The sequence below is a fragment of the Eschrichtius robustus genome, chromosome 16 (genome assembly GCF_028021215.1).
Source record: "Eschrichtius robustus isolate mEscRob2 chromosome 16, mEscRob2.pri, whole genome shotgun sequence".
Lineage (NCBI taxonomy): Eukaryota > Metazoa > Chordata > Mammalia > Artiodactyla > Eschrichtiidae > Eschrichtius > Eschrichtius robustus.
Window position 1 is genome coordinate 63307424 of NC_090839.1, and position 18792 is coordinate 63326215.

The 18792-nt window shown below is 49.1% G+C and overlaps 1 non-coding gene across 1 annotated transcript; it reads left to right on the forward strand.

Moving 5' to 3' along the window:
* The first annotated feature begins 17542 nt into the window (after nucleotides 1-17542).
* On the forward strand, nucleotides 17543-17615 carry TRNAG-UCC (transfer RNA glycine (anticodon UCC)). Its single transcript has one exon. It is a non-coding gene; the product is annotated as a tRNA-Gly (tRNA).
* Nucleotides 17616-18792: the final 1177 nt, after the last annotated feature.

Here is an 18792-nt window from a genome sequence, read left to right on the forward strand (position 1 = left end):
TCTCCACCGATCTCTTTTCCTTTCTTTCTCACCTCCTTTCTCTCTCCGCCTTAAGCATTTACTTAGCACCTGCCAGAAATGAGGGGGGTGGGTCACAAACATAAGAAAAGACACTTAAAACCTAGTAAGGGAGGACTGTCCATCCATTTGGAACTTATCTGCCTTGATCATTCAAATCCAAACGCCATCCATTCGCTCAACCAATCTTGGAGTCCTGTGTCTTTTAAATAAGAAAATCAAACACAGTAAGACAGACATTAAGGACCTTGTGACCTAATCAGAGGCAGCAGGGGGTATACTCTTGAAATAGGAAGTTCACGATGTATTGCCAAATCCGTGGCAGCAAGTTTGCTAAAAATGAGTAGGGCAGGAGGTTGTTGTTAGCTGGAAAGGTGATGAAGGTGGGAACTTGGGCCTTGAAGGATGGCTAAAATACAGCCCGATGGGAGGAGGCAGGAGGGTGGTCCTGGGGTTGGGGGGAGGGTGGGGGACCCTGCTTGAGCAGAAGTACATAGGTAGGGCCCAGCTGCAGCAAGGGGTGGCAAGCTTTCAGGAATCCTACTTGTAAGACCAAGTTCCCCCATCTCCTCTCCCTGGTACTTGGCAGGGGACCCCAGACTGGTAACTTTAACAATGCTTCTGACTGTAGCTTTGTCATGCTGGATCCTGACTTGAGACAAAGAAATGTGGGTGCCCAGGGCAAGGCTTGCCTCCACAGCACTGAGAGGGGCCCTCAGTCAGAAGGGAACTGGCTTTATCCTGGGCTCTGGAGAATGGTCACCACCTCTAGGGGGGTTTTGAAGAGGAGCATCAGCAAGCACGCAGGATGCTTTAATAGGAAGAAACCCTGGGGTTGGCTGAACCCCTCTGCCCCCTCTTAGTCCTGCCCACTCAGTCCTGGGGGCCTGTCACTCCAACTCAGCAACCCCTCTCCTCACCTCCACTGCCTCTGCTGGAATTCAGACCCCCATCGGCTCCTGGCAGGGCACCATGGCGCTCCTCCCTGGTCTCCATATACGAGGCCCTCTTGGTGCCGATTTACGGCCTCTACCATCATTTAAAACACCGGCTAGCACGTGGTCACCCTGCTCAGAAACCTGTGTTGACGCCGGCATGACCAGATTTAGGTCTTGTGGAGTGTGGGTCTGGGGCGGGGGCAGGTGAAGGAGGACATGGAGAGACCAGGTAGCAGACTGCTGCTGTGGTCCAGGTGAGAGATGAGAGCATCCAAGCAGGTGCACCCCAGGCCCAGGGGACTCTCATTCCAAGCTCGGCCCTGCCACGAAGCTGATTCAGAGCTGCCTTGGCCATGGCCATCAGAGCTGGCTCCCTCTGAGGACAGGAAGTTGGCCTCACTGAATGGCCAGGTGTGCCTCTCCCCGGGCACATCAGGTCAGAGGAAGATGAGACTTCTTGGGACTTCTCATATTCATCATGTCTATTTTGTTAGCCTAACTAAGCAAGACTGTTTCAAATTGACTCTCAGCTTTCTTATTTGTGTGCCCACTTACCCCCCTGGGACTTCTGACAGCAGCAACTGCTTCAAAAATAATCACCACACAAATATCATCATCATTATCCCCATTTCACACATGGAGAAACTGAGGCCCACACAAAGGAAGTGAGGGGTCCAAGGTCACCCATCCGCTAATAACCACGGGGGCTAGACCATAGCGCTTCAGACTCCCAATCCAGTGTTCTTTCTGTAAAAATGCTTGAGGCGCTGAAGTCATTGTTTCCCAATCGTCATTCATTTCGGTACCACCCTCATGATTTCTTTTCACCACCTACACTATCCTTGGCTCGACAGTTTTTTTTTTTTTCCCAAACTACTCACATTTTGTATTCACCTTTATTTCCCAAGGAAAGTTTATGTCCACCATAAATGAAAAAGAATGCCACACATAGAAGGTAACTATGAAACAGGAGAGCAGAATAATGTTATTCCGTTCTAGCCAGACACTGATGTCTACCGAAGGCTTGAGGCTGGGGGCTGCTCTCTGTGAAATGGGTTGATCATGCATTAGAAGAGGTGTTAAAAGCTCCTTAGCCCCAGACTGAGACTTTCTTCTCAAGCTTTCCAGCAGCCTGGGCAGAGAGTTAAAAAGGCGCTAACTTTCTCCCTGCGTGAGACTGACAGTCTCTCCACCACATCTACGCAGTACCCCCAAACCATGCGGCTATAAGGCTACCATATTTGGGGGTAAGACTTTTTTATGTGTAATTTATGTTTTAGTCCAATGTTCTTAGAATAAAAATGATGAATGGACCACTCGTGTTCTCCAGGGAAATTCAGGGCAATTTGGTGTGGGGGTGGGATGGTGGATGGGAGTGGAATCTCAGGAGTTTGCTGGAAGCTAGTTCAGCTTGTCTTGAGGCATTTGTGGGGCTCTGACCGCGGCCCCATCCTGCAGAGGATGGCAGATATTGGCAGCTGGCACCAGCGTGGCTCCACTGTGGTCGCCGTTATTTCAGAATGTCAGCGTGTCGAAGACCCTCCAATAGACAACTCATAACCTTCTGAAGTCGGTCACCCGATTTGGTCCGCAACAAGGAACTGAAATTAACATCAGGCGCAAGTCTGTGTTTAAGGGAGCATGGGCAAATTAGAGCATGTCTAGATGCGAGAAATCTGACAGCTCAGACCACCTGGTAGGGTGAGAATTTTCTGCTGGTCCCTTACTTGCTTCCTTTGCATGTTTACTTAGTCTTGGCGGGCTCCAGACTTCTGTAGGGAGACTGGTCAGAGATGAGGCTGCCTGATTCTGAGCTGGGCATCCGAAGGCATCATTGGGCGGGCTGAGGGCAACAGGAGGGGCTGCCAGAGTCCGGGAGCTGCTGCCTCACTTTGTTTCTCACACCATGCGTTGCCTGGCTACACGCCCCGCCGGGTCCTACCTGCCAGAGCCACAAGGTAAAAAGGCGGGTGGGGGACGTTGGGGCTGAGAACGCTTCTTGATTTAGGGTGAGGTCTCAGCTCGTCCCACCGTCCCAAATTATCAGAGACATTGCTCTGGACTGGGGTGTGAGGGTGGCGAGAGGGGTCTTTGTCCTGCTGGGGCTTTTGGAAGAAGTGAGGTGGTTTGCCATTTCCTTCCACTGAGGGACATTCGGTCTGCCCAGATGCCTGGAATGTAAGAGGGCTTTATCAGCCTGAAGGGTACTAAAGAGCTGACTTTCAGTGGGCGAGTCGTTAGCTCTCAGCATTCATGACCTGGCTAGGCCAACCACAAGGTCCTCTCTCTGACAGGTAAACACTGAGGGGCGCGCCCTTGAAGGGTGGAACCCCTGCCAGATCCAACCCATCCCCGGGAAGCAGGGAAACCAAAGCCAGAGTCAGCCCCTTGGTCTAGATGTTGAGCCCCAGCTGGTGGGCAATACAGTCACCTGGACCAATGCTGCCCTCTCCCCAGTTTCCAAACGGTGTTTTGGGGAAAAAATGGGGGACAGGGGACAGATGATGAGAGACAGCATAGCACAGACATCTGGTACCAGCTCTGAAGGCAGCACGGCAGGTTTGAATCGCAGCTGCACTGTTGCCTGGCTGTGAAGTGACACTGAACAAGTCCCCAACCTACTCTGAGTCTGTTTTCCTGGGCTGTTAAATGGGAATAGGGGGAAACTCTTATTACAAGACAAAGGTGAGGAATCAAAGGGTCTAGCACAGTGCCTGGTGCATTGTAGGATCTGAAGACACACATAGGAGCCCGTTATTAGTGTGGTTGAGACTGCAGGACTCCTCTTCTCAGACGCTGCTCAAATGTGAGACTTCCTCTGAACCTGCAGATTGATGACAAGTTTGCCAGCTCTGTTGGTTGCAGCCAGAGCTTGTTGGGGGAGTTTTCCAGAGGGAAAGAGAGGTCAGAAGTCACCTTGACCCACCCCTTCCTCAATACCAGATGAGGAAATCCAAGCCTGGGAAGGGAGGTGACCTCCCCAAGGTCTCAGGGTGGATGGAGCAGGGGTCCAGGACCTCTGGAAGAGGAAGGGTGGGAGGAAAGCGGCCAGGAGGTATGTGGTGATGGGAACTCAGGGTTGCCAGGGCTGAATTTCCAGCCAGGAAAGTTCCTTGAGGAATTTTCTCTTCCTCCCAAGGGCATCCGGCTTCCCAGGAATGAATGGCTCAGCGAGCAAACCCCTGTGCCCTGCAGGGGTGGTTTGCCAGCTTCAAGGTGGGGCTGAGGTGGAGAGAAATTGAGGGCCAGACGGGTGTGGATGAGCTCGCTGCAAACCAGGGCTTGTATATCATATGCCTACGGGCAGGCTGCCTCCTCCAAAGCTGGGCACTGGCCATTTTTAGGAGCTGATTAGCCGCTCCAGGGAGTGGGGGTGGGGGGGGGGTGGCCTAGGCGCTTCTGAGAAAGCACGTGGCGGGCGCAGCAGGGGGCGGCTCGGGTGCCTGCTTACTCCCCGGCTTGGGTTGGCCCAAGCCCCTTGGTGCAGAGAGAAAGTGAAAGAGAAAAAGGGCAGCCACAGTGGGTGGAGGTGGGGTGGCCAGGCGACTGCTCGCCCCAAGTTCTCTTGCTCGCTGCAGCCTCAGACCTGGCGGGAGGGAGAAACCACTGGCAGCGCGCGGGAGTCCAGGGAACAGCGGAAGGTAAACAAAATCCCCTTAGCAGCCCCTGAAGTGGGGCTGGGAACAGAGGTTCAGAGACTGGTAGCTACTTGCCTGAGATCACACAGCAAGGCTGGGAGGAGGAGGAAAGCAATGCGCAGAGTGCACACCCTAGAAACTCCTCGTTTCCAGCATCCCTGGAAGGATTCCACGCAGGGACTGGGAGCGGCGAACCCGGAGGTGGGCTGCTTTGCCCAGAGCACCGGGGCCCAGGGGAGGCGGCGGGGAGAGCCGGTGGGAGCGGCCGCGTCTGCAGAGATTGGGGCACAGAAGGAGCACGCAGAGCGGGGACGCGGTGTGGCCAGATGCTCGGTAGACAGTCTCCCTGCGCGTCCTAGAATCTGAAGAAGCGCGGAGGGGCGCGCGGAGGGAGACACAGGCTTTTCTTCTACCGGGGGACCTAGGACCGGGGCTGTCCGTCTCTGAGCCTCAGTTTCCCTCTTGAATCACGTTCCCGCTCTGACTCTGGAGTCTGGGTACCCGGCCCTCTTGGTGGGGTCCCCAGCGCAGGGAGGGCTATGGGGAGACATTTAAACGTCGGATTGGAGAAATCCTCACTTCTCTTTTACCATCTTGGGGGTCAGGGGCTTTCCTGGACTGTGTTTCACCGTCGGCATCTCTACCGCAAGTTGGGGTCCTGAGCCACATCCTCTAAGGAGAGAAACTAAGGGCCCCCGGAAAGGGATTGGGGTGGGGCTCTCCGGGGTCCCAGAATATCAGAATTGGAGCCACCATGTCTAGCTCTGTCTGGGACCCTTAAAACCCGCAGTTCTCCCTTGAGTCCCACAGCATCTCTCTCCACCCTAGGTGACACATGGGAGGGGACATAAGTGCCCCACCTCCAATTGCGGCCAGGAGTTCCTAAATTTGGCAGGAAGCCTTCCATCTATGTGCCACTCCCCCCCCCCCCCAAAAAAAGAAATACCATTCCCAGCCAATCAGAAGGTTAAGGAAATTAGTGCTTCTTGCTCTAGGGCCTGGTGGAGCTGAAAGGGGAGAAGATGAGACCCCAGCAAATCATCACTTTCCAAATCCCAGCCTGCCTTAGGCAAGGACCTGGTCTCCAAGATCCCAGAATATGGAGTGGAAGGGTCCTCAGAGACGACTGAGCCAGGGGGTCCCAGGCTTCCCACACGTGGGAATCACCCAGAAGGCTGTTTAGAGTGCAGGTTCCCAGCCCCCGCCCCCAGATCCCATTGGCTGGGCCTGGGGTGGTGCTCCCAATGGCAGGTTAACTGGCTATGGGTTGTGTGTGTGTATGTGATTCCTATCTCAGAGGTCCAGAGGTCATACATACATTGAAAGGCACTGAGGTCCAACCCCGGTACCTACTCCATGTTACAAAACCTCTGGGGATTTCCTAGGAGGTTTTTGTCAAAGTCCACAGAGCCAAGTTATTAGCGGAATCAGGATTTGAAACCAGGTCCCCTGAGAGCCCATCCATTACCTGGGCGGAGGTGTGAGCCTCCACAAATACAGGCCGGGTCCTGGATAGTCAGAGGGAGACTTGTTGATACAGCAAAGTCTGTCTGATGGCAGGGACCTGGCATCTAGTACCTTGTGGAGAGTAAAATCAGAAAATTAACACAGGTACCCTGCTCCAAGGCCTGGGGTCAGTCTTGGGCAATCAGGGAAGTGGCCTGAGGGAGAGGGTAAAACTTATGTACTTAGCTTTCAGACTTAGCATCAGTCACCCTGAGTAACTGACTTCCCCTCCCGAGGGGCATCTATAAGATAAGACACGAGGGCTTTCTTGATGATTTCCTGACCTACACAAAAGCACTTTGCAAAAACCACCAAAGAATACACATGTGCCCGGTGTAACCCGTACAGATTCTAGAGGGATCGTATAGAAAGATCTGAGAGGTCGTCATTGGGCACACGTCCGTGTGTTTCCAAAGACTTTGGCACATACGTGATCCGTGGTCCAAGGACAATTCTCAGAGAAGCCTTGGTTGACACTGGTTCTCATAGGGAGGACATTGGTGCTTTTCTGATTCTCTTTTAATCCTCCTTTTTTTGTGAGTAGGCGTGTTAGCACTCTAATACTAATGTTTCTTTTTAACAAAGTGGGAGGGCAGCTGACATTAATTTGATAACATTGTTTTGCTTTCAATGGCAAGTGAGACTGCAGTTTTTGTTTTTGGGGTTTTTTTTCATGCAAGGTAGTGATAGAAAGTTTTCATCTTTTTTAAACCTAAAATTTAGCAAGGTAATCATTTTTAAGTGTACAATTCAATAGCATTAAGTACATTCACGATGTTGTGCAACCATCACCACCATCCATCTCGCAAACTTTTCCATGGTCCAAGCTGAAACTCTGTCCTCATTAAGCACTAACCCCCCATTCTCCCCTTGCCCCCAGCCCCTGGCAACCACCCTTCTACTTTCTGTTTCTATGAGTTTGACCACTCTAGGTGATTCATATAAGTGGAATTATACAACATTTGTTCTTTTGTGTCTGGCTTTTTTCACTTAGCATAATCTTCAAGGTTCAACCATGTTGTAGCGTGTGTCAGAACTTCATTCCTTTTTTTTTTTTTTTAATGTGTTGTTGGATTCTGTTTGCCAGTGTTTTGTTGAGGATTTTTGCATCTATATTCATCAGTGATATTGGTCTGTAATTTTCCTTTTTTGTAGTATCTTTGTCTGGTTTTGGTATCAGGGTGATGGTGGCCTCATAGAATGAGTTTGGGAGTGTTCCTTCCTCTGCAATTTTTTGGAAGAGTTTGAGAAGGATGGGTGTTAGCTCTTCTCTAAATGTTTGATAGAATTCACCTGTGAAGCCATCTGGTCCTGGACTTTTGTTTGTTGGAAGATTTTTAATCACAGTTTCAATTTCATTACTTGTGATTGGTCTGTTCATATTTTCTGTTTCTTCCTGGTTCAGTCTTGGAAGGTTATACCTTTCTAAGAATTTGTCCATTTCTTCCAGGTTGTCCATTTTATTGGCATAGAGTTGCTTGTAATAGTCTCTTAGGATGTTTTGTATTTCTGTGGTGTCTGTTGTAACTTCTCCATTTTCATTTCTAATTTTATTGATTTGAGTCCTCTCCCTCTTTTTCTTGACGAGTCTGGCTAATGGCTTATCAATTTTGTTTATCTTCTCAGAGAACCAGCTTTTAGTTTTATTGATCTTTGCTATTGTTTTCTTTGTTTCTATTTCATTTGTTTCTGCTCTGATCTTTATGATTTCTTTCCTTCTGCTAACTTTCGGTTTTGTTTGTTCTTCTTTCTCTAGTTCCTTTAGGTGTAAGGTTAGATTGTTTACTTGAGATTTTTCTTGTTTCTTTAGGTAGGCTTGTATAGCTATAAACTTCCCTCTTAGAACTGCTTTTGCTGCATCCCATAGGTTTTGGAGCATCGTGTGTTCATTGTCATTTGTCTCTAGGTATTTTTTTATTTCCTCTCTGATTTCTTCAGTGATCTCTTGGTTATTTAGTAACGTACTGTTTAGCCTCCATGTGTTTGTGTTTTTTACGTTTTTTTCCCTGTAATTGATTTCTAATCTCATAGCGTTGTGGTCAGAAAAGATGCTTGATATGATTTCGATTTTCTTAAATTTACTGAGGCTTGATTTGTGACCCAAGATGTGATCTATCCTGGAGAATGTTCCGTGCGCACTAGAGAAGAACGTGTAATCTGCAGTTTTTGGATGGAATGTCCTATAAATATCAATTAAATCTATCTGGTCTATTGTGTCATTTAAAGCTTCTGTTTCCTTATTTATTTTCATTTTGGATGATCTGTCCATTGGTGTAAGTGAGGTGTTAAAGTCCCCCGCTATTATTGTGTTACTGTCAATTTCTTCTTTTATAGCTGTTAGCAGTTGCCTTATGTATTGAGGTGCTCCTATGTTGGGTGCATATATATTTATAATTGTTATATCTTCTTCTTGGATTGATCCCTTGATCATTATGTAGTGTCCTTCCTTGTCTCTTGTAACATTCTTTATTTTAAAGTCTATTTTATCTGATATGAATATAGCTACTCCAGCTTTCTTTTGATTTCTATTTGCATGGAATATCTTTTCCATCCCCTCACTTTCAGTCTGTATGTGTCCCTAGGTCTGAAGTGGGTCTCTTGTAGACAGCATATATATGGGTCTTGTCTTTGTATCCATTCAGCAAGCCTGTGTCTTTTGGTTGGAGCATTTAATCCATTCACGTTTAAGGTGATTATCAATATGTATGTTCCTATGACCATTTTCTTAATTGTTTTGGGTTTGTTTTTGTAGGTCCTTTTCTTCTGTTGTGTTTCCCAGTTAGAGAAGTTCCTTTAGCATTTGTTGTAGAGCTGGTTTGGTGGTGCTGAATTCTCTTAGCTTTTGCTTGTCTGTAAAGCTTTTGATTTCTCCATCGAATCTGAATGAGATCCTTGCCGGGTAGAGTAATCTTGGTTGTAGGTTCTTCCCTTTCATCACTTTAAGTATATCATGCCACTCCCTTCTGGCTTGTAGAGTTTCTGCTGAGAAATCAGCTGTTAACCTTATGGGAGTTCCCTTGTATGTTATTTGTCATTTTTCCCTTGCTGCTTTCAATAATTTTTCTTTGTCTTTAATTTTTGCCACTTTGATTACTATGTGTCTCGGCATGTTTCTCCTTGGGTTTATCCTGTATGGAACTCGCTGTGCTTCCTGGACTTGGGTGGCTATTTCCTTTCCCATGTTAGGGAAGTTTTCGATTATAATCTCTTCACATATTTTCTCTGGTCCTTTCTCTCTCTCTTCTCCTTCTGGGACCCCTATAATGCGAATGTTATTGCATTTAATGTTGTCCCAGAGGTCTCTTAGGCTGTCTTCATTTCTTTTCATTCTTTTTTCTTTAGTCTGTTCCGCAGCAGTGAATTCCACCATTCTGTCTTCCAGGTCACTTATCCGTTCTTCTGCCTCAGTTATTCTGCTATTGATTCCTTCTAGTGTAGTTTTCATTTCAGTTATTGTATTGTTCATCTCTGTTTGTTTGTTCTTTGATTCTTCTAGGTCTTTGTTAAACATTTCTTGCATCTTCTCGATCTTTGCCTCCATTCTTTTTCCGAGGTCCTGGATCATCTTCACTATCATTATTCTGAATTCTTTTTCTGGAAGGTTGCCTATCTCCACTTCATTTAGTTGTTTTTCTGGGGTTTTATCTTGTTCCTTCATCTGGTATGTAGCCCTCTGCCTTTTCATCTTGTCTATCTTTCTGTGAATGTGGTTTTTGTTCCACAGGCTGCAGGATTATAGTTTTTCTTGCTTCTGCTGTCTGCCCTCTGGTGGTTGAGGCTATCTAAGAGGCTTGATGGGAGGCTCTGGTCTTCATTCCTTTTTATGGCTGAATAATATTCCAGTGTGTGAATGGACTACATTTTCTTTATCCATTCATCTGTCTGTGGACACTTGGGTTGTTTCCATCTTTTGTCTTTCGTGAATAGTGCTGCTACAAACATTTGTGTACAAGTATTTATTTGCATCCCTGCTTTCAATTCTAGAAAATTTTCTTTTAAAATAAATATGTTTGGGTTTTTTTCAAGTTAATTTAAGGAAAATGCTTAGGTAAATTATACAACAGGTGGTATGCAGATATGACCAAAAAAACTGTAAAGGAGGCAGGCGAATGTTTGAAGTTTGGAAGACTCTGGATTAGCGGAAAGACCTAGTAGCTCTTGTAACAATCTAGGCTCGGGGGATGGGGCTACTAGGTCAAGGGGATGGCTGCTGAGGGAGTTTTGGAAGGAAAAATATAGGAATTGGGGACCAACCTAACCTAAGCGCAGAGTCTTGGGGTTTCCAGCTGGGGAGAAGTAGAAAGGTGGTAGAAATGCAGGGCCTGGAAGGTTCCCTTGGAAGAAGGAAAAGCCATAGAGCCATGCAAACTGAGAGGCAATGTCTTCTCGGCAAGTGGAAACTCAGGCTGCCTTGGAAATAAAACCTACCTTAGCTCTCAGTCACCGCAAGACAAGTGTGTGTATGTGAGTGTGTTGGAGGAGGGGGTGCCCAAGGGCGATGCTCATGTAAAGATACAGATTTCTGGACCCCACCCCAGACTTACGGTCAGAACCTCAGGGGGTGAGGTCCGGCTGCCGTGTGTTTAGCACCCACTTCAGGCAATTTTGATTCACGGCCAAGCTTGGTAACTGTCATCAGATATTGGCAGGCAGGGCTGGCACGTGATTTATTTACCTCGGAGTCTCCAGCACCGAGCCAAGGGCCTGCCGCAGGCTTAGGTGCCACGTTAGGCCAAGTTGGGGGTTAGCACTGGAGCTGGGAGCCTGGCTTTGCTAACTGCAGCCACATTCTCCTCATTCCCCATTCCAGCACCCAGCTCAGGTTTTCTTCCAGGAAAAACTTGTTGGACTCCTTTTCGGCTCACTGACCGCAGCTGGGAAGGGTGGGGCTTGCAGAGGGAAGGCCCCGCGGAGAGAGGTCGGGGAGGCTTGCGTTCTGGTCAAGCACTGGGGCCCCCTCCTCCCCTGGCTGCAGCTCTTACAGCTGTCTCCGCCCTCCCCCCTCCCCCTCCCCCCAGGGCCCTCAGGCTCCTCAGCCCCGGTAACTGTGCCATTTACAGGCACTACACGCAGCAGCCGAGCTTGTCTTGTTTGAGTTCCAAGATTTTCCAAGTTGTGATGAGATGGGTGTCCTCCAGGGAGTCCAGAGAAGATAGGTGGCTTGCCCAAGGGCTCAGAGGTGGCCTCCGTGGGGTCTTCTGTGGGCTTCTGTATGATTTCCAGGCCCTACCTGAGGAAAAACAGAACCAACTTGTCTCACGTGGGGTTCCCCGGGAAGCAGACTCAGAGATGGAGCTTTGCACACGGGACGTTTACTGGGGAGAGGTCTCCAGGTTGGGGAGAGGGCCCCGGGGGAAAGGGAGGAAGCAGCATTGGGCAGAGGGAGGAGTTGGGCTGCGATACAGTCACGACAGAGGTCTCAGCCGATCCCGTGGGGAGGGCTGAAGCTGGGGCGGCCAGGGTTATCCCAAACTGAGACTCCCAGACCAGACCTTTGCACGCCTGCAGGCAGCAATCACTGCATGTGGGTACAGTGACTGGAAAAGGGTGTGTCTTTGGGCTATTCCCAGAGAGGTTGAGTTGTTTTTGTTTGTTTGTTTGTTTGTTTTTTCGGCCACACAGCGCGGCATGCAGAATCTTAGTGACCCCACCGGGGATCGAACCCACGCCCCCTGCAGTGCAAGCGCAGAGTCTTAACCACTGGACCACCAGGGAAGTCCCCCCAGAGAGGTTGAGCTGTGACCTGTGAGCCAGTTGCCCTCTAGCAGCTGGTCCTTAAGGGACTGTAGCACACCACAGAATCTACTACATTTTTTTTTTTTTGAAATTGTCAAATCAGAGAGCATCTGGTGGCCAAGGCCTAAACTGTCATCTGGAGTTGTCTTTTTTATTGTCTTCTGTGCAGCCCCTTTTGGGGAGGGGTGGGTTCTGCCTTCCCCCCCACCCCCGCAACCTCACCCTCATCCCCTTTAATTGAATAGCTCCATTATCACCTGTTCTGGGATTTGGGCTCCTTGTACAATTTCATTTGAAAGCCGCTGTTCTAGCATGACATTCTTATTTAACAGATGAGGCCACTGGGGACCAGAGAGGGAAAGGGGCTTGCCCAGGGTCACATAGCCTGTCGGGTGCAGAGCAGGGCGCAGATCTCAGGTCTCATGACTCCCTGTGTGGATCCTGTCTCACCAGTCTGTTGTAAACTCAGCGGTCCATAGCTGCATCAGTCCACTTCCTCTGCCCTCACTCCAACTGCTGAGAAGCTCTGTGGCCAGGAGTGGAGCCAATCTTGCTTCCATTTCCAGCTTTCCTGCTCTGAGACCCCTTTATCCTGACACAGGCTAGTCTCAGCCCAGAGAGGCTGGGGAGCTATGATGGAAAGTCTCAGCCAGAGATGGCTGGGGAGCCAAGATCCTTGAGGGGCTGGAGCTGAGGAGGGCGAGGTGGGGCAGCAGGCTAGGTCCAGTGGGGAATAACTTTGTGCCCTGTGGTTCCCAGACAGCTTATTTCCTAATCCCTTTTCAGTCTGAGCTGGTGCCAGAGCTGGGGAAACACACCCAGCACCCCAGATACCACAATTCCCATGCTTCCTGCTCCTTCCTTGGTGGAAATGGCCAGTTTGGGCACTCAGGGCCAGTCCCCTCCAACCCTTTCTGTTGGAAGACTCCCTCATGTGCATCCCAATGCCACCATGGGGCAGGACAGAATTCAGTCCTGCCTTTCCCTGCCCCAATCACCCATCCATCCCAAGCCATCATCTTTCCAGCAGATCAGAGATAGACGTGACCTTAGGAGGCCTGCAGGCCAACGGTTGCAAACCCAAATGCCTAATGGGCCGTAACTGTGCCCAATGGGACCCAGCAGAATGCAATAGGAAGTAGTGGGGTCTTTGGCAACGATTAATTGTATATTCTATATGGAGACATTGCGATGGTAATTAAGACACACGTATACACACACAAATTGTCTTGGGAAACAAAACACCTAGGCCTATAGGCCTGAGTCACCCTTCATTTTGAATCCGTACTCCAAGCCAAGCCCCCTTTGGTGCAGAGGAGGAGCCTGAGGTCAGAGTCAGGCACCAAAGCCGCCCGATTACAATATTTCAAGACCTCTCCTTGTCGGGTCTGCTGGCTCCTATTACATTGGAAGATGTAATAGGAGACACACACACACACACACACACACACACACACACACGCACCTTCCAATCTCCCCTCCTGGAGGAGAAGTGACTAGAACCTCCAGCTGCCTTGCAGCCCCATTGCCCCTCAGCATTGCCACATACCTTAGTTTCTACTCTGTCTCTTGTGACCTCCACAAGCCTCTCCAGGAAGTGAAAGTCTTGAGTGAGACCAGCAGTTTCCGGAAGTCCTCTCTGTCTCATTTTCCTGGGTTGCCCATACTGGACCAGCAAAGGGGACCGGAGTGCTAGGGCTTCCTCCTCTACAGATGGTGCCCACCTTTCCCTGTTCATCTCCAAGTCCTGCACGTTCTCATCTCCTCCCCCAGGTCTGGGGGCTCCTGGGCCCAAATCCCCCCATCCCTGGACAGTCTACAGGGTGGCAAGAGTGCAGTTTTCTTCCTTTTTGAGCGTCTACAGGTGTCAGGCCTTTTTTGGTGAGCCACAGAAACACAGAAGCCCCTTGAGGCTTCCATCCTTTTTGGTTTTGTTTTGTTTTGTTTCTTTTTAACTTCAGGAGCCTTTCAATCTTCAGTTAACTTCATATCTCAATTCGCAGTACACTATGATCTTTGGTCCACATGAGGCATCTCTCTTAATTAATTTCCCTTTCCCCCTTTCTCTTTCTTCTTTCTGGGCACCCATTCAAATGCACTCAGGGTGTATCCTTTTGTTTGCATGTGTTCTTCTTAAATACGTGTTGCTTTTTTTATGTGCCTGTATGTCACTCTGCATGTCTAGAATTGGGTTATCAGAGCTCATTCTGCTTCTTCCTTTTTCACTCTGTACTACGTTATTTATTTTTTTAAGATTTTTTTTTTGATGTGGCATTTTTAACATCTTTATTGAATTTGTTACAATATTGCTTCTGTTTTATGCTTTGGTTTTTTGGCCACGAGGCATGTGGGATCCCAGCTCCCCGACCAGGGATTGTATCCACACCCCCTGCACCGGAAGGCAGAGTCCTAACCACTGGACTGCCAGGGAAGTTCCTGTACTATGTTATTAAGATCCACCTCCATGTTCATTTGGTCTGTTGCTTCTAATTATTGCATCATCCTCTACAGATCGCAGCAGCTACTTTGTACTGTCCTTCCCCTAGCAATAGACACCCAGGTGGCCTCCAGCTCCTGGTCACCACAAATAGCACAGCAGTGAGCAACTTCTGATGGGTGTCCTTGTGGAGCTGTGGGAGCATTTCTTTGATATGTATATACCCAAGAATTGAATCACTGGGTTGTAGGATCTCTGCATCCTTAGGTATTCTAAGTGGTGCCAGGTTGTTCTGCAGGTGGCCACAAACATCCACTCCCACCAACCCCTTGGCGTTGCCCAGCTTTCTAATTTTTGCCAGTTGTACGGTGGCAAGTGACACCTTGCTGCTTTCATTTTGGAACTTACATCTTAGCAGCACTTCTTGGATATGTCACTTTAGGCAAGTCATAGCAACCTACTGAGATCGACACTATGCCACCTAAAGGCAATAGATTCCACAACTCAGAGAGGCTGAATAACTTACCTGAGGTCTAACAGTTAGTGTGGAACTGTAATTTGAACCCAGAGTTCACACTCTTAACCACTGTACCATTATCATCACATTTTGTCTCTTTTCTAAAATATCATCTGGGTCTACACTGCAAGCTTCTTGTCAGGGGCTATGTTTTAAACCTCTCTAGGGCCCCCGGAGAACTGAGCCCAGTGACTTTCTTACAGGGGATGCTCAGTAAATCATTGTTTTACAGGTTTGGAGAGAAAAAAAGTGCAAGGTGTCTTGTTGAGTTTATCTGGAGGGCTACAGGGTGCAAGAAGAAAAGAGGAGCTTGTCTGATCCACAGAGATGCTGACTGGGGGCTGGTTGTGGTAGATAAGTAACCCTGGGCTCCTGGCTTCTGGCCACCATGTGACCTGCGGAAGCAGCTTGTCATGAAGTTGGGGAGCAGAGTGGTGTTAGGGGGCCTTGGGGGAAAGGCAGGGGGGAAAGCCGATAGGCAATGAGGAATCTAGAATCCCCAAATGCCTCATCTGAGTGGGCTCCCACAGCCAGTTGGTGAAACTAAGGCTCGGAAGGGTAGAGAATGGTATTCAAGATCAAAGGCAGAGCTGGAACTCAAACCCATGTCTCTAGACACATGGTTCAGAGATTTTCCATTCCTTCCTCAGGAGGAGATCACAGTCAACAAGTAGGGAAGTATTTCTTCTCATGCTCTTTCATCACAGTGCAGAGCAGTGCTGAAGGCTTGGGGGTAGCAAAGGAGTCCCCTTCTCCCTCTCAATGCCTCCTCAGACCTTCGAGGATATACCCCCCTCTCTGGGAAGAAAGCAGCTGATAACTGAGCCTAACCTCATTGCCATCATCTGTACAATGTGTACAATAATACCAATCTCCCAGAACTACTGTGACAATTGAAACAAGATAATAAATAGAGAGCATCCAGCACAACCCCAGACACAAAAGACTCTCCCCAGCAGAGATGGAGCACAGAAAGCTGCAGAAACTGAATATCAGGGTCTGAGCTAGAACATTCTGGTAATACTTGATTTCCCTCAGGGGAGAGAGGAAAGAACCTTTATTTCAAAAACGATTTTGGCGTGTATGTGCTTTCAAAACCTGCGGTGTAGTATGAAATGGGGATGGAAACAAACCCCAAAAGAGACTTTTGGTGGCAAAAGGATTAGGAACTCTTTCTCAAGTTGGATGTGGGAGGTGGTGGCCCAGGGGGAAGGGCGGGTCCAAAGAGAACCTTCTAAAAATACTGCCCATTTACCAGGAAGGCACAGCCCACTCCTCTGCTGCACCCCATACAGCTCCTCAGAAGGAGGACTGGTCTTGCCACCCACCCCTCCTCGCTCCGGGCGCAGGCACCTCCCCAGGGTGGCCAGGGGGCCAGAGCCTGGAAGAAGCTGAGCCTCGGTGCCAGGCAGCTGCTTCAGGTCCCAGCTCATTACTCTTCTCTCTGAGCCTGTTTCTTCATCTGAGAAATGGAAATACAAATAGCTAGTGTGTGAGTTCAGCTAAACGGGATAATGTCTATAGATCATGCCGTTTGGTGCCTGGCACTCAGAGGGCACCTATGAATTCTAGCTAGGCACCTACTAGCATCAGTCCTACTGATGGAGAGAGGCTGCCGCATGCTGGAGCCCAGGGGTAGGTGAGCTGGAGGAAGGGTTCTTGCACTCAAGGTCTCCTCGGCTGTAGGATCTGGCCTGTGCTGGGGCAGCTGACAGGGACTCGCTCCTCTGCAGTGAGGTGGTCAGGGCTCTCTGCCGCCAGCCTGCTCTGGAATTGCAGGAGGAGGAAAGAGTCCAGTTAGGGCAGGCTTTGAAGCACTTCCTAAGCATCTAGAGACACAGGAAACATGGTTGTGGGAACCCCAGGAGGTCCCAGGCCAAGTTGATTTTGGCACGAATGGGAGGCATTGTGGCACTTCGGGGAGCTCTAAACTGCAAGCCTAGATTCTCAGGCTCCCAATATAATGGACTTCCTTTGACCGTGGGCCTCCTGTGTGCCTGGCACACCACGCAGAGCCCTTCTTGGCCTTTTGACGGTCCCACAAGGTAAGTATCATTATCCCAATCTAGTGGTGGGAAAGCTGATACTCAGAGAGGTTAAGTCACTTGCCTAAGGTCTCCCAGCCAGGATTCAAACTCAAGTTCTCCAACCAGGTGACCCTGGACAGGCCATTTCAGCGAGGTGTCTGAGTATCCTCCTTGGTCAAATAGGCATAATACTCCACATACCTTCTCCCTAGGGCTCTTTGTGAGCTCAGATTGGGGGCTGGAGGCAGAAGTCTGTTGTGAGCTGCAAATCTTTGTCTATTCAAGAGGAAGTGTGTAAGATGCAGGCTTTGTCTTGGAGATGCAGGAAGGTGCTGAGGTGTATGTTGGGGGTGTCTGAGAGCAGACTTTCCAGGTTGCACTGCTGGCTCCTGGGCTTGCTTGTTCCTATGGAGGTTGCGGGGTCTCCTTATGCAAAAGAACAGAAAGCTTGGCTTCACAATCTGGTAACGCAGGAATGGAAGAGAAAGGATCCCTTTATCAATCTCACAGAGGTAAGAGGTGAATTAATAATAATAATAATAATGACCGTCACCCACGTTGTGCTCATCAAGTGTGTGTTGGATGCTGTTCTATGCTTCCATTCATTAAGCACTTACTAAGTGATGGTCACCTTCCTAAGGGCTCTACATGAATTAACTCACCTAATCCTTATGAGCTACCAAGTATTATTATTCCCATTTTATAGATGAGGAAACTGAGGGAATTCCCTGGTGGTCCAGTGGTTAAGACTCTGCGCTTCCACCGCAGGGGGCCTGGGTTCGATCCCTGGTCAGGGAACTGAGATCCTGCAAGCCGTGCACGTGGCCAAAAAATAAAAATAAAAATAAATAAAGATGAGGAAACTGAGGCTTCAAGAGAAGTAAAAAATGAAATTCCCAGGTTGTGGTGAGTTGGTAGATAGGAGTGGTTTCAGAGTCAGGCAATTTGACTCCAAAAGCTCAAAGGAGTTGCCTTCTTTCTCTGCAGTCGGTGTATTTCCCTGGTATTTGATCACATTTGGTGATGCTGTCCAATGTTTGAAGCTGAGCTTGTCAATAAGGTAGACTTCTTCAGGCTCTTCCCCACTGTACTTCCCTCCATTGCCCATCTGTGATGGGACCCGGTCTCTATTCCTGAGCCTAGAGAAACGGGGGTGCTTATTTGACTGGATATATTCTGATTGGCAGGAAAGAGCGTCGACTGGGAGTCTTGTGCTAGGGGATCTGGTGCAGGCTCCACCACCGGCAGACTCTTGGGCCTCGGGCAAGGTACATCCCCTCTCAGGGTCTCATCTTCTCCTCTGTAGGATGAAGGAGATTGAGCTTGAAGGTCCCTGGCTGACCTCGTGGGAAAACTGAGAATTTGAGTGACTTGACTAAAGTCACACATTTCGTTCATGGAATTGCTGGGGTTAGTCCCTAGCTGTTGTCACCAGATGTCACAGTCTGGAGAAAGAGGCAGATGTCTACAATGTAGGCTCGCAATAAAGACCACAGACTGAAAAACGGGAGGCAGGCAGCAGGCAAGATTTGGGGTAGGGAGGTCTTCTCTGACCACCCTGGAGAGAACAGTGGATTGCTTCGTTGGCTCCCAGGACAACTTGTTGGGAGACGTGGAACCCTTCCCCCACCTCCCAGCCTTGGTCCCTCTCCAAGAAATGGGAGGCGGGGGCCCCATCTTTCAGTTCTGCTTCCTCCAGTCATGGTTGGCTGGGCCTTTAACGCAAGCCTGCTATGTCTGTGTTCCTGTAGCCCCCACCCAACCCATTATAAACAGTCCACCCCGGCCAGGGCCTCTCGTTGGACTGGAAAGTTCATTCCCCGTGATATGTGGGTCTGTGTCGAGACCCTCCAGAGCTAGCGAGAGTTGTTGATGAGTGAAAGGAGAAGCACCTGGGAGGTGGTGGTAAGTTGTGCGTGTGTGTTTTCTCACGACCTTCCCCTGCTTCAGTTTCATTTTATTCTGGCCCAGGCTG